Raw genomic sequence first — 14529 nt, forward strand, 5'->3', positions numbered from 1 at the left:
CGGGTACCTACCTGTGCTGTAACTGTTCTTTGAGATGTGAGTGCAGACTTATTCCCTGACCCACCTTCCATCCCCTCTGTATCAGAGACCAACTCCTAATGTTCGGTGCTAAGGAACTGAGGGAGGTTGGGGTGGTGCTTGCTTAAATAGGGCGGGGCTAGAAGGCCAGAGGGTGTGAGCTCTGCCCAGAAGTGTACTGCTCAGCAAAGTTCTCTGGCTTTGATGAGCGGGGTGTACATGCACCTAAGTGGTATAAAGAAAAGGAGTACTTGTGCTCTTTTGATAACTCTACAGCATTTGCTCAAGAAACTCCCTGAAAAAGCACAAGATCAAATCCACACAGACACACCCCTGGAACCCCGACCTGGGATATTCTATCTACTACCCAAGATCCATAAACCTGGAAATCCTGGGCGCCCCATCATCTCAGGCATTGGCACCCTGACAGCAGGATTGTCTAGCTATGTAGACTCTCTCTTCAGGACCTACGCTACCAGCACTCCCAGCTACCTTCGAGACACCACTGACTTCCTGAGGAAACTACAATCCATCGGTGATCTTCCTGATAACACCATCCTGGCCAACATGGATGTAGAAGCCCTCTACACCAACATTCCACACAAAGATGGACTACAAGCCGTCAAGAACACTATCCCCGATAATGTCACGGCTAACCTGGTGGCTGTCTTAGAACAACGCTTTCTCAGCTCTCATCCCCTAACACCCCTACTCTACTTGCGCTATATTGATGACATCATCATCATCTGGACCCATGGAAAAGAAGCCCTTGAGGAATTCCACCATGATTTCAACAATTTCCATCCCACCATCAACCTCAGCCTGGTCCAGTCCACACAAGAGATCCACTTCCTGGACAGTACAGTGCTAATAAACGATGGTCACATAAACACCACCCTATACCGGAAACCTACTGACCGCTATTCCTACCTACATGCCTCCAGCTTTCATCCTGACCACACCACACGATCCATCGTCTACAGCCAAGCTCTGCGATACAACCGCATTTGCTCCAACCCCTCAGACAGAGACAAACACCTACAAGAGCTCTATCAAGCCTTCTTACAACTACAATACCCACTTGCGGAAGTGAAGGAACAGATTGATAGAGCCAGAAGAGTTCCCAGAAGTCTCCTACTACAGGACAGGCCCAACAAAGAAAATAACAGAACGCCACTAGCCGTCACCTTCAGCCCCCAACTAAAACCCCTCCAACGCATTATTAAGGATCTACAACCTATCCTGAAGGATGACCCAACACTCTCACAAACCTTGGGAGACAGGCCAGTCCTTGCCTACAGACAGCCCCCCAACCTGAAGCAAATACTCACCAGCAACCACATACCACACAACAGAACCACTAACCCAGGAACCTATCCTTGCGACAAAGCCCGTTGCCAACTGTGCCCACATATCTATTCAGGGGACACCATCACAAGGCCTAACAACATCAGCCACACTATCAGAGGCTCGTTCACCTGCACATCCACCAATGTGATATATGCCATCATGTGCCAGCAATGCCCCTCTGCCATGTACATTGGTCAAACTGGACAGTCTCTACATAAAAGAATAAATGGACACAAATCAGATGTCAAGATTTATAACATTCATAAACCAGTCGGAGAACACTTCAATCTCTCTGGTCACGCAATTACAGACATGAAAGTTGTGATATTACAACAAAAAAACTTCAAATCCAGACTCCAGCGAAAAACTGTTGAATTGGAATTCATTTGCAAATTTGATACAATTAACTTAGGCTTGAATAGAGACTGGGAGAGGCTAAGTCATTATACAAGGTAACCTATTTCCCCTTGTTTTTTCATACCCCCCCCCAGACGTTCTTGTTAAACCCTGGATTTGTGCTGGAAATGGCCCACCTTGATTATCATACACATTGTAAGGAGAGTGATCACTTTAGATAAGCTATTACCAGCAGGAGAGTGGGGTGGGGGGAGAGAAAACCTTTTGTAGTGGTAAACACCCATTTTTTCATGGTCTGTGTGTATAAAAACATTTTCTGTATTTTCCACAGTATGCATCCGATGAAGTGAGCTGTAGCTCACGAAAGCTTATGCTCAAATAAATTGGTTAGTCTCTAAGGTGCCACAAGTCCTCCTTTTCTTTTTGCGAATACAGACTAACACGGCTGTTACTCTGAAACCTAAGTGGTATACACGGCTTCACCCACGTCTGGAAGAACTACATTTACAGCACAGGTAGGGAACTGTCTCGTCTACACTACATACACGATACATGGGAAGGGTTTATAGAAGAGCAGTTCAATATTTCTGTAGGCAGCCTTAGTGGAGCTGTGCTGATTGACACCTGCTGAGGAGCTGATGGATCCAATCCAATAGACTGACTTTGCTTACCCCACAGATGGATTTGACCCTAGGTTTCTACTCCTTTAGACTATGTCACCTGGAGCTTTTCTCTGTGATGTGTGCATGGTCCCTCCTAACAGCACAGCTGAAATCACATAGTGGGTACCTGAAAGCTCGCCATCCTGATGATTTCACCACCATCAAGGTTGAGCAGCAATTAGTTTTGCCTCTTGTCTTTTCACAATGAATGTTATCTAGTAATAATCTCAGGAGACACAATCCCACTCCCCGTTGTTTCATGTTATTACTGGAAATAAAGCATGTTTGAGGAAACCCCTCTTTGGAGAGCATGTTTTAAAGTGTAATTTGTCAGCCCCATTTAAGATCTCATTATAAAAGACTTGAGACATTAGAAGAGAGTAAATCCAGCCGGGAAGCTATTGTTTAAGGACTTAACAGTGTATCAGGTTTTTCTTTCTGCGCTGCCTGAAAGAGGCCTTTTAAATTTGACTGCTTCGGACAGCTTTTCATTTCTGCTCTCCCTCCAGTCTCTGCCTTTAAACATCATTCCTTTGCAGCCTGAGAATAATTAGAGCTTTCCTTTCTCTTTCCAACGTTTCTGGTCTATGATTGCTCTTGGCATATGCAGCTGGGAAGACAGATTACAACTGGCATACTTTTGATTTTGCTAGTCCCTCTCCCCAGAGAGATGAACATCTGGGATGCTGGCAGGCCTGCCTCAGCTGTTCAGCTTCTGAACTGGAGGCATGTTGGTGTCTCTGAGGTACACTTCAGCACTTTGCTGCCAGCCTCTTGCAAATGATATTTCCTTTATGCAACTAAATTGTTCCTAAAAAGAAAAGGAGTACTTGTGGCACCTTAGAGACTAACCAATTTATTTGAGCATAAGCTTTCGTGAGCTACAGCTCACTGCATCAGATGCATACTGTGGAAGATGTTTTTATACACACAGACCATGAAAAAATGGGTGTTTATCACTACAAAAGGTTTTCTCTCCCCCCACCCCACTCTCCTGCTGGTAATAGCTTATCTAAAGTGATCAATAACCTATTTCCCCTTGTTTATTCCTTCCCTCCCCCTCCCCCCGCACAGTTCCTCAGATGTTCTTGTTAAACCCTGGATTAGTGCTGGAGATGGCCCACCTTGATTATCATAAACGTTGTGAGGAGAGTGATCACTTTAGATGGGCTGTTGCCGGCAGGGGAGTGGGGACGGGGGTTTGGGGGGGGAGAAGGCCTGGATTTTTGCTGGAAATGGCCCACCTTGATTATCATACACATTGTAAGGAGAGTGATCACTTTAGATAAGCTATTAACAACAGGAGAGTGGGGTGCGGGGGGGAGAAAACCTTTTGTAGTGATAATCACCCATTTTTTCATGGTCTGTGTGTATAAAAACATTTTCTGTATTTTCCACAGTATGCATCCGATGAAGTGAGCTGTAGCTCACGAAAGCTTATGCTCAAAAAAATTGGTTAGTCTCTAAGGTGCCACAAGTACTCCTTTTCTTTTTGCGAATACAGACTAACATGGCTGTTACTCTGAAACCTGTAAATTGTTCCTGTTAATCCTAGAGCTACATAAGGTGTATTTCACTGACTTTGGAACAGGGGGCAAACAGACTGCAAATGCCAGCATTTAAACTGTTACAGCATGCTTTCCATTTGCATGCATGAATAACTGGTACAGTATGTGGCCTCTGTCCCTCTATTATGTGGCTTAGTCCAGATTTCTACTTCTGCCAGCCACTAGAGTTACTCCTTTTGTTCAAGTGGCATGGATCCATGTTTTTTAGTGCTGAAGAACCAGCATTCATACCTCCGCAGTGACACATACAGTGGATCATTACGTCTGCACCTCTGCACGGAAAAGCACTTCTGCATGTCTTTTAAGACTATTTTATGTGACTGCAAGTGATAGTGCTTAAAAATGTGCTTAAAACATGATAGTGTGTGCACAAAAGGAGGCTGGGTTAAAAATGTTTGGGCCCTTAATTTTTATTTTGGGATCATTTGTTCCCAGTAATGCTACTGAAAAACAAAATGTTCATCTTTGCCTTTGTTCTGGTGCTCATAAACCACATCAGGATTTTATTTACCAGAAAATGTTGGGTGCATTAAAGGGATGACTTAGTGAAGTTGGGGGATTTTTATGGCCCGTGTTATACAGGTCAGACTAGATGATCCCAATGGTCCCTTCTGGCCTTGGAATCTATGAATCTATAAATAAGGTGATTTGATGCCACCCTGAAGAAGTGACGTCTATCTCCACCTCTGTCACTGAGTTCCTGTGTGATGCTGGGCAAATCATTTAAACCGAACTTTTCATTACTTTTCTAATGTCAATAATAATCGAATTGTGTGTTTCTCCTTTTTTTGGGTGCCTAATGTGAGATACCTGGAGACAGATTTGTAGAAGTAATAAGCACTCTCAGCCGCAATTTAAGTCAATGGTGTGACCCGGGGTGCCTGGGACAGCCCTCCCTGGAAATGCCAAGGTCAGGGCAGGCTACAAAAGGGAGAGCAGATACTCCCAAGACTGGTGGGTAATACTGAAGTTAAACCCCCCAACCAGTCACAAACTCTGCTTCTGATCCCCCACTCTGGTTATCAAGAAGCAAAAAAGGAATCTCGCAGCCCCCTTTATTGCATTCCAGTTCTCTGGCTCCCAATCAGCACCTCAGTCCAGTATAGTGAGAAGTTATTTAAAAAACTCCGCTCATATATACAAAATGTTCATCTGACCCCAAAGGGTCAGCCACATCACCAGGTCAGTATAGGTTTGGATCTTACCCAGAATACCACTAAAACTAAAGGTTTATTATAAAGAAAAAAGAACATAAAAAGAGTTGTTAATTGGTAAAACAGTCACATACATACAAACACTTCAAAGTCCATATATCAGATTCCTAGCAATATTGGTGAGTTTGCTGGCTTGAAAATCTCTCTGGTACACATCCATAGCTTGGATGGGTCATTCAGTCCTTTGTTCAGAGCTTCCTTTGTAGGAAGGTTACTCCAGAGGTAAGAAGCAGGACTGAAGACAATATGGAGAAGATGCAGCTGCATTTTATAGTCTTTTGCCATGCAGCTTGTATTTTCTTTGTTGCAAACACAAGCTGCCCAGCACCTGGTCTGGAAGCCTTAGAGTTCTGTCCATAGGCATGCCCCTGCATGTCTTGCTGAATCATAAGGTGTAGTCCTTGTTCCTTTCAAGGGGTTCATTGTACAGTTGATGACCCTTGATGGGTCATCAAGCCAGGTCTAATATTGATGCCAATCTGTCTGGGAGGTGTCACACAGAAACACAGCACAAATTTGGAAATAAAGAGATACCAGACATATCTATAACTCATAATACAAAGGTGATCCAAATATATAAACAAGATCATCATATTTGGCAAATAATATCATTTTAATAAATACCTTACATGGTATATCATATCTGGCCAGATTCCTTGCAATTTTACAATATTTGTATTCATAATATCCTAAAGTGTCCCCCAGATTCTGTACAGTGTCACAAATGGCAGGTGAGCTTTGAACAGAAGAAGTGTTCTAAAATGCTAATGTAACCCTTCTGCCCATCAGAGTTGGCAGCAACAAGGGCCGGGTTCAGTATCTAGGGGTTCCGTTTCAATAACACAAGGCAAAACCGGCTCGAGCCCCCACCCACTGACCTGGGACAATTACACACCACCCCCCGGGTGCCTCCAAGAGGCAATACTTCCCCTCTCGCAAGCACAGAGTCTGAGTGTCGCAAAAGCCTTTTAATAAAGGAGGGAAACAATGCGGCATTATATTGGGAAAACACCACAAACAGGATTCATAATACCAACTAGGAGCAAAAGACCCACCCCCAAGTAAGTTTGGCAGTGTCCTGTCCCCCTCAGGGTCTTAAGTTCCGCAACCCAATGGTCACCCTCCTCCACCAGTTTCTGTCCTTGGTCAGTGCAGCCCCCCAGAGTTCAGACGTTCATCTGCAGAGTTTACCTCCCAGCCTGGATGGAAGCGGAGGGAGCTACGGGGAGCATCTTACAAGCTCCGCTGCTCAGGTCAACAGCCAAGTGCCACGCCTCTCCATGGGGTTCTGCTGCGGTCTTCACCACCAGCTGCGCCTCTCCACCAACTGCCCTACTATCCGCTCCACTCCGCGCTGGCCATCCTGCTGTCTGCTCACCGACGTGTCTTCAGCCCCCCCCCCCCCACTTAACACAGCTCTCAGTGATTTTTAGCTGGTAGTAGGGGAGCTTCAGGGCTAGTACACCTCTAGCCCAAAGTGGGTGTAATGCTCAGGCCTATCTATCAGCAATTTCAGCTCTGCAGCATATAACAAGACTCCTAATAGAGCCAAAATTAGCTCTGTTTTTATTTATTCTGTCTGATATTATGGAATATCAGGGTGGGAAGGGACCTCAGGAGGTCATCTAGTCCAACCCCCTGCTCAAAGCAGGACCAATCCCCAATTTTTGCCCCAAATAGCCCCCCTCAAGGATTGAACTCACCACCCTGGGTTTAGCAGGCCAATGCTCAAACCACTGAGCTATCCCTCCCCCCCAAAACTTATTAACAACTTCCCTTGCAAGGCAGAAGAGAGTCAGACCCTGTGCCTTTAAACGAGCCGCAACACTATTTTGCAAGATTAAAGATTATTACACAGCAAAGAGATCAAAGTGGTGTTTGGTACCCACACTACCAAGCACACATACTTGTCCCCAACCCTACTCTTAAGTCATTGGCTTTTGGAACTCATGTCCCTTGCCTAGCAAGTGCTACTTAGTTGAGGGCAAGTCCCTCCATCATAAAATGCCAAGTACAGTTCTACTGTCCTTGATTCACATAACCAGGATAACAACACTTTATTACTCCTGCCCCAATAACAAAGAGACTGGGGATCCCACAGCAGCCAAAGTGACCATTTGGGCAAGCAGTCCATCATACTAGGCAGGGTGGGTGTGCCCATGCAAACAAGATCAGCCCCTGAAGTCCTTTTCCACAGCTCATGACGAGATGTCAGGGTAGAGTTCATTCTGACTCTGCTTACACTAAGTTATCTGAAAAATCAGGCCATAAGCATTTCAAACTAAGTATTCAAAATTAGTGGAAACTTTTGACATTTTGTCTTTGTGCCTCATGTCTTCATTAACAAAGGAACACAGAATATAGGCCATACTATCTGATGAGGGAGTATCCTGGGGAGCAATAACTCTGAAAAAGGTTTGGGGTTGTAGTGGTTCAAGGCTAGTGGTCGCCTACAGAAGCAAACCACCATGTTAATCTTTTGGCATTAAGAGCTCTCAGGAACGCCTGTGCACACTTTCGCCCGCTCCTCAAAAACACCCACATGAAGGTTATGCTGGACAATCAATCTCTGGGGGGAGGGCAGCGCCAGATCTCCATTGCTCTGTACAGAAGCACTCAAACTTTGGAATTGATTAATCTGACACAATATGCTTATCTCAGCCATCTCCCTACCTTGGATACAGAACATGACAGCTGACAGTCTTAGTTGGAACTTTTCTCACGACCTGAACGGAATGGGACCTGAACTCAGAGGTGCTTTGAGACATATTCATCTTTTGGGGAACCCCAACTATAGATCTCTTTGCTATGCCCTGGAACAAGAAATGCCCTCGCTAGTGATCCAGAGCAGTCTCTGAGAGATGCGCTCATCCTCCCAAGGGACAGGGACCTTTTATATGCCTTTCCCTTACTAGCCAAGGTCCTGTTGAAAATACGATGAGACAAAGTGAGAGTTATTTTCATTGACCCCTCTTGGCCAAGGCAAGTTTGGTATCCTAACCAAGCACAGATGGCAGTATGTCATAGAATCATAGAATATTAGGGTTGGAAGGGACCTCAGGAGGTCATCTAGTCCAACCCCCTGTTCAAAGCAGGACCAATCCCCAAATAAATCATCCCATCCAGGGCTTTGTCAAGCCTGACCTTAAAAACCCCAAAAGGAAGGCGATTCCACCACCTCCCTCAGAAACCCATTCCAGTGCTTCACCACGCTTCTAGTGAAAACGTTTTTCCTAATATCGAATCAAGACCTCCCCCACTGCAACTTGAGACCATTACTCCTTGTTCTGTCATCTGGTACCACTGAGAACAGTCTAGATTCATCCTCTTTGGAACCCTCTTTCAGGTAGTTGAAAAAAGTTATTAAATCCCACCCTCATTCTTCTCTTCTGCAGACTAAATTATCCCAGTTCCCTGAGCCTCTCCTCATGAGTCATGTGCGTCAGCCCCCTAATCATTTTTGTTGCCCTCCGCAGGACGTTTTCCAATTTTTCCACATCCTTCTTGTAGTGTGGGGCCCAAAACTGGACACAGTACTCCAGTTGAGGCCTCACCAATGCCGATTAGAGATGAATGATCATGTCCCTCTATCTGCTGGAAATGCTCCTACTTATACAGCCCAAAATGCCGTTAACCTTCTTGGCTACAAGGGCACACTGTTGACTCATATCCAGCTTCTCGTCCACTGTAACCTGTAGGTCCTTTTCTGCTTGTCCTTGTTGAACCTCATCAGATGTCCATGGGTTCCTCTTTGGCCCATTCCTCACCTGCTCACTCAAGATGATGGATGGATCCTTCACCCCAACCTCTGGATTCTCCGCCTCCAGGCTTAGCTCCATCCTGGTTCCAGGATTTAGAGGTAGAATGCTCTGACAGGTGAAAGACATGCTACACAGCCAAAAATCAACCACTTGGTGTGCTTACCTGCAGAAATGGAAGCGATTCCAAATTTGGTTCATTCTAAGCACATAGACCCAACATCATCCTCCCTCTCATTTCAGACCTCAAAAAGTCAAAGTTCTTTCTCAGCTCCTGTAAGGTACATCTTGCGTCTATAATGGCCTTTCAATGTCAAGTAGATGGATACTCAGTGTTCTCTCACCCACTGACACGCAGTTTCCTTAAGGGTATTGAAAATCTCTTCTCACGTGTCAGATCACCCGCTCCAATATGCGCTCTCAATCTAGTTCTTGACTAGAAACACTTTGAGCCCATGGCAACCTGTTCTCTCTTACACCTATCCATGAATACAGCATTTTTTATTGACATCACCTCAGCTAGACGCATAGGAGAAATAGTGACCTTGCTGGCACACTTGCTGTTCACAGTCTTTTTAAAAGACAAAGTAACACTGAGGCCATATCCCAAGTTTCTCCCTAAAATAGCCTCAGCCTTTCATATGAATCAACAAATCCATCTTCCTGTTTTTCCCTGAAACCACATCATGACAACAGGGAGGCTATTCTGCACATGCTAGATGTTAGAAGAGTGCTAGCATTTTAGTTGGACAGGACTGAAGACTTCAGGATGTCTCCTAAACCAGTGGTTCTCAAAGCCTGTCTGCCGCTTGTTCAGGGAAAGCCCCTGGCAGGCCGGACCGGTTTGTTTACCTGCCGTGTCCGCAGGGTTGGCCGATCGCGGCTCCCACTGGCCACGGTTCGCCACTCCAGGCCAATGGGGGCTGCGGGAAGGGTGCGTCCCTTGGCCCGCGCCCCTTCCCGCAGCCACCATTGGCCTGGAGCGGCGAACCGCAGCCAGTGGGAGCCACGATCGGCCGAACCTGCGGACGCGGCAGGTAAACAAACCGGTCCGGCCCGCCAAGGGCTTTCCCTGAACAAGCAGCGGACCGGCTTTGAGAACCACTGTCCTAAACTCTTCCTTTGTGGAATGATCCAAAGGTTCCATAATGTCCACTAAAAGATTATCCAAATGGATCTCCAGTTGCATTACTCACTGTTACCAGGGGCGAAGCCTGGTGCCTCCGTCTGGAGTTTGTACGCATGCCACAAGGTCAATCTCTTCCTTACAGATGTTCCTATCTTGGAAAGTTGCAGTGCAGTGACTTGGGCCTCTGCCCATACTTTCTTGGAGCACTATGCGATCACTGGAGCCTCGGTTTCCGATGCCATCTTCGGTTCCCCAGTGCTCTCTGTAATAACAGACTCCACTCTGAAGCCTCAGCCCGCACAGGGCGGATACTGCTGTGATGTCACTGCTAGAAGAAGAAGAGGAAGTTATTCACCTTGTGCAGTAATCATGGTTCTTCAAGATTTGTATCCCCCTGCGTGCGCCACAACCCACCCTCCTCCCCTCTACTTTGGAGTTCTCGGTGTGGGACTCTGGGGTAGAGAAGGAACTGTGGGCGGTTTGTGTGCACAGTGCTAGATAGTCTCGAGGCAGACCGCAAGGGAGGGAGGCTGAATGGCATGGGCAGCCCAGCCGTTGGGGGAGGCTAGCCCCTGGCCCTGCTCCTCCCCCCCCCTTTCTACCCGCCCCACCCCACAGGAGCCCAGAGCACCCCCACTGCAGCGCCCAGGCCCCAGCCCCGGTGTACCGGGTGGTGCAGCTGCAGTGCCCTCAGCCCTGGTGTGCCACGTGGGCAGTGTGGCCCCTGTGCCAGTCACCCTGAGTCCCTGCAGGAGGCAGGCTGGTCAGCCCCAGCCAGCCTGGGCCAGGGCAGAGCACTGGGAACTGCAGGATGGGGCCTGGCTTGGGGGGCGGAGTGTGGGCAGGGCCACGCTAGGCTGTGTGGGTGGGGCCACACTGGGGCCATGCTAGGCACAGCCTCCCCCAGCCTACGATACCAGCCACCAGTGCTGAACGGACATCGCTACCTGAAATGTCAGATCGGAGGCGCAGGGGTGCAGATACACCTAGAGTGGAGCACACGTAGAGACACACGTCTTGAGGAACCGTCTTTACTGCACAAGGTGAGTAACTTCCTCTTCCTTTGTTTCCTGAGATGAAGGATAAAGATGGAATCTCTCTCTGTTCCTAATATCCCCAAAGGGATTGTCTTTGTCTTACAAGTCAGGAAGGTCTCCTGGGGATTCAGTCTCCTGTTTCTCGGGGATGGAGGAGCCATGTTAATTCTCTGTTTCTTTGGAATTCAGAATAACCCTGGCTGGTTTTGCTCGATTGCTTTGCTTACTGCTAATATGTAAATTTAAGTAAACCCACATTTCTTTGACTAGAACTGACATACCTGATTATCTCCTTTACCTAGGCTGGGCAGTCTGGTCTTACAAATGTTCTAGTAATATCACACAGAGGGAATTTATAATGTCACATATAACATGAACACATGCATTTGGCAATTACATTAATAACCAGTGTGTGATTAGCTTTCATATGATACCTTACACAATATTGGTACTGGAAATTGGATAAATACCATGACAACAGAGTATTGGGTGTAGAGAGTTGGCTGGGTCTGAGGAGACAGTGTACCCAATGCCAGTGAGCATTAAAGGCTTTTAAGGTCACAATAGAATCATAGAATCATAGAATATCAGGGTTGGAAGGGACCCCAGAAGGTCATCTAGTCCAACCCCCTGCTCGAAGCAGGACCAATTCCCAGTTAAATCATCCCAGCCAGGGCTTTGTCAAGCCTGACCTTAAAAACCTCTAAGGAAGGAGATTCTACCACCTCCCTAGGTAACGCATTCCAGTGTTTCACCACCCTCTTAGTGAAAAAGTTTTTCCTAATATCCAATCTAAACCTCCCCCACTGCAACTTGAGACCATTACTCCTCGTTCTGTCATCTGCTACCATTGAGAACAGTCTAGATCCATCCTCTTTGGAACCCCCTTTCAGGTAGTTGAAAGCAGCTATCAAATCCCCCCTCATTCTTCTCTTCTGCAGGCTAAACAATCCCAGCTCCCTCAGCCTCTCCTCATAACTCATGTGTTCCAGTCCCCTAATCATTTTTGTTGCCCTTCGCTGGACTCTCTCCAATTTATCCACATCCTTCTTGAAGTGTGGGGCCCAAAACTGGACACAGTACTCCAGATGAGGCCTCACCAATGTCGAATAGAGGGGAACGATCACGTCCCTCGATCTGCTCGCTATGCCCCTACTTATACATCCCAAAATGCCATTGGCCTTCTTGGCAACAAGGGCACACTGCTGACTCATATCCAGCTTCTCGTCCACTGTCACCCCTAGGTCCTTTTCCACAGAACTGCTGCCTAGCCATTCGGTCCCTAGTCTGTAGCTGTGCATTGGGTTCTTCCGTCCTAAGTGCAGGACCCTGCACTTATCCTTATTGAACCTCATCAGATTCCTTTTGGCCCAATCTTCCAATTTGTCTAGGTCCTTCTGTATCCTATCCCTCCCCTCCAGCGTATCTACCACTCCTCCCAGTTTAGTATCATCCGCAATGATCCCTTCTGGCCTTGGAGCCTATGAATCTGTAAAATAATTGAAAATAATAATACCATCTCACCTCAGGGTGTTGTGAAGATAAATTCAATTAATATGTGGGAAACATTTGGATGCTCTAGCGATGAGCCCCATAGACAAGCCCATGAGAAAGATGATAATTCTGTATTCTGTGCGGGGTTTGAATAATGTATAGTAAATAAGGCATGGGGCCATATACTGAACCATGGGAATAAAAAGAAATAGTGACTAGCTGTCTGTTTAATGAGCACTGTTCTTACTGTGCACTGAATGTCAGGGGTCCTGTGGGAAAACAAAACAAGTTTGTGATCATGTAATTAAAGACTTTATCATAATGCAAAGGGGCTGAAGTAAAGTTTCTCAGGCACCTTTAATTCTGCCAGTTCCTAACTTGTCAGTGCTTGACTTTGTGAACTTTAATGTTTTAATGTTGTTTTCATATATAACATATACATGTGTATAATCATCATACTGCAAATGTTTAAAACTGTTTGCAAAAAGCAAGCGGTTGACAAATGGCATATCATTATGGTGGTGCTAGACCTGCAGTGGTGTCTTCTACATGTAGCAGATATTTATGTAAGCGGAGTCAGGATGAGCTCCACCCTGACATCTGGTGGTGAGGTGTGGCAAGTTGTGGAAAAGAACTTCAGGGGCTGATCTCATTTGCATAGGCATACCCACCCCGCCTAGAATGAGGCCATAGCTGCCCAAATGGTCACTTTGGCTGCTGTGGGAACCCCAGTGTCTCTGTTATTGGGGCAGGAAGAATAAATTGTTATTACCCTGATTATGGGAACTGTGCTTGGAACTGTAATTGGCCTTTTGTTATGATGGAGGGATTCACCATCAACTAAGTAGCACTCGCTAGGCAAGGGTCATGGGTTCCAAAACTCTGTGAATTGAGGGAGATTGGGGATAAGTATTAGTACTTGGTAGTATGGGTGCCTTGGTGAGGGTCTTACATGCTAATTACACTTCCTTCTCTCTCCACTGTGGAATATCAGAGCTAATTTTGATTCCATTAGGAGTCTAGTTACAGGCTGCTGAGCTCACTTTAGGCTAAGGGTGCACCAGCACTGAGGCTCCCCTACTACAAGCTGAATTCACTAAAGAGCTGAACTGACTCAGAGCTGAAATCACTGAGCGTTGTGTTAAGTAGGGGGGGAGCCTGAAGAGATATTGTGGTGCAGTTTGCGGGGACGGCTGGAGTGCCTTCTGGACAGGCTGGTGGAGCAGTTTGTGGGACGACAGAAGCTGCTTGTGGGACATGGAGCGGAGCGGAGTGGAGCCCAATGGAGCTGCGGGGCAGTCAGCTTCAGATCATGTAAGGTGCCCCTTACCTCTCTTCTCCCCCCTCCACCCCCCCGATCTCCACCCAGGTTGGGAGGTAAAGCTCTGCAGATAAACTTTCGAACTCTGGGGCTGCCCTGACCAGGGACAGAGAATTCTGGGTCATTGGACTTTTGGGACTTTGGGTGATTTTGGGTTGCTGGACTCAAGAACCAAAGGGAAAGGACACGACCCAATTTGCTTGGGGTGGGTTTTTGCTCATGGGTTGTGTTATGAATCCTGTTCGTGGTGTTTCCCCAACATAATGCCACATTGTTTCTCTGTTATTAAAAGGCTTTTTGCTACACTCAGACTATGTGCTTGCGAGAGGGGAAGTATTGCCTCTTGGAGGCGCCCAGTGGGGTGGTATATATTTGTCCCAGGTCACTGGGTGGGGGCTCGAGCCGGTTTTGCATTGTGTTATGGGAATGGATCCCCTAGATATTGAACCTGGCCCTTGTTGCTGCCAACTCTGATGGGCAGAAGGGTTACATTTACATATTTGAGATTAGAGTATAACTCTAAGTAATGCGAAGAGGGGGGAAATAGGCTAATATCACAACAGTGAGATCTATTATGCTGCAGAAATATCTTTCAGGGGAACTGGTGGAAATCTGATCCCT

This window comes from Lepidochelys kempii, chromosome 2 (genome assembly GCF_965140285.1).
Source record: "Lepidochelys kempii isolate rLepKem1 chromosome 2, rLepKem1.hap1, whole genome shotgun sequence".
Taxonomy (NCBI): domain Eukaryota; kingdom Metazoa; phylum Chordata; order Testudines; family Cheloniidae; genus Lepidochelys; species Lepidochelys kempii.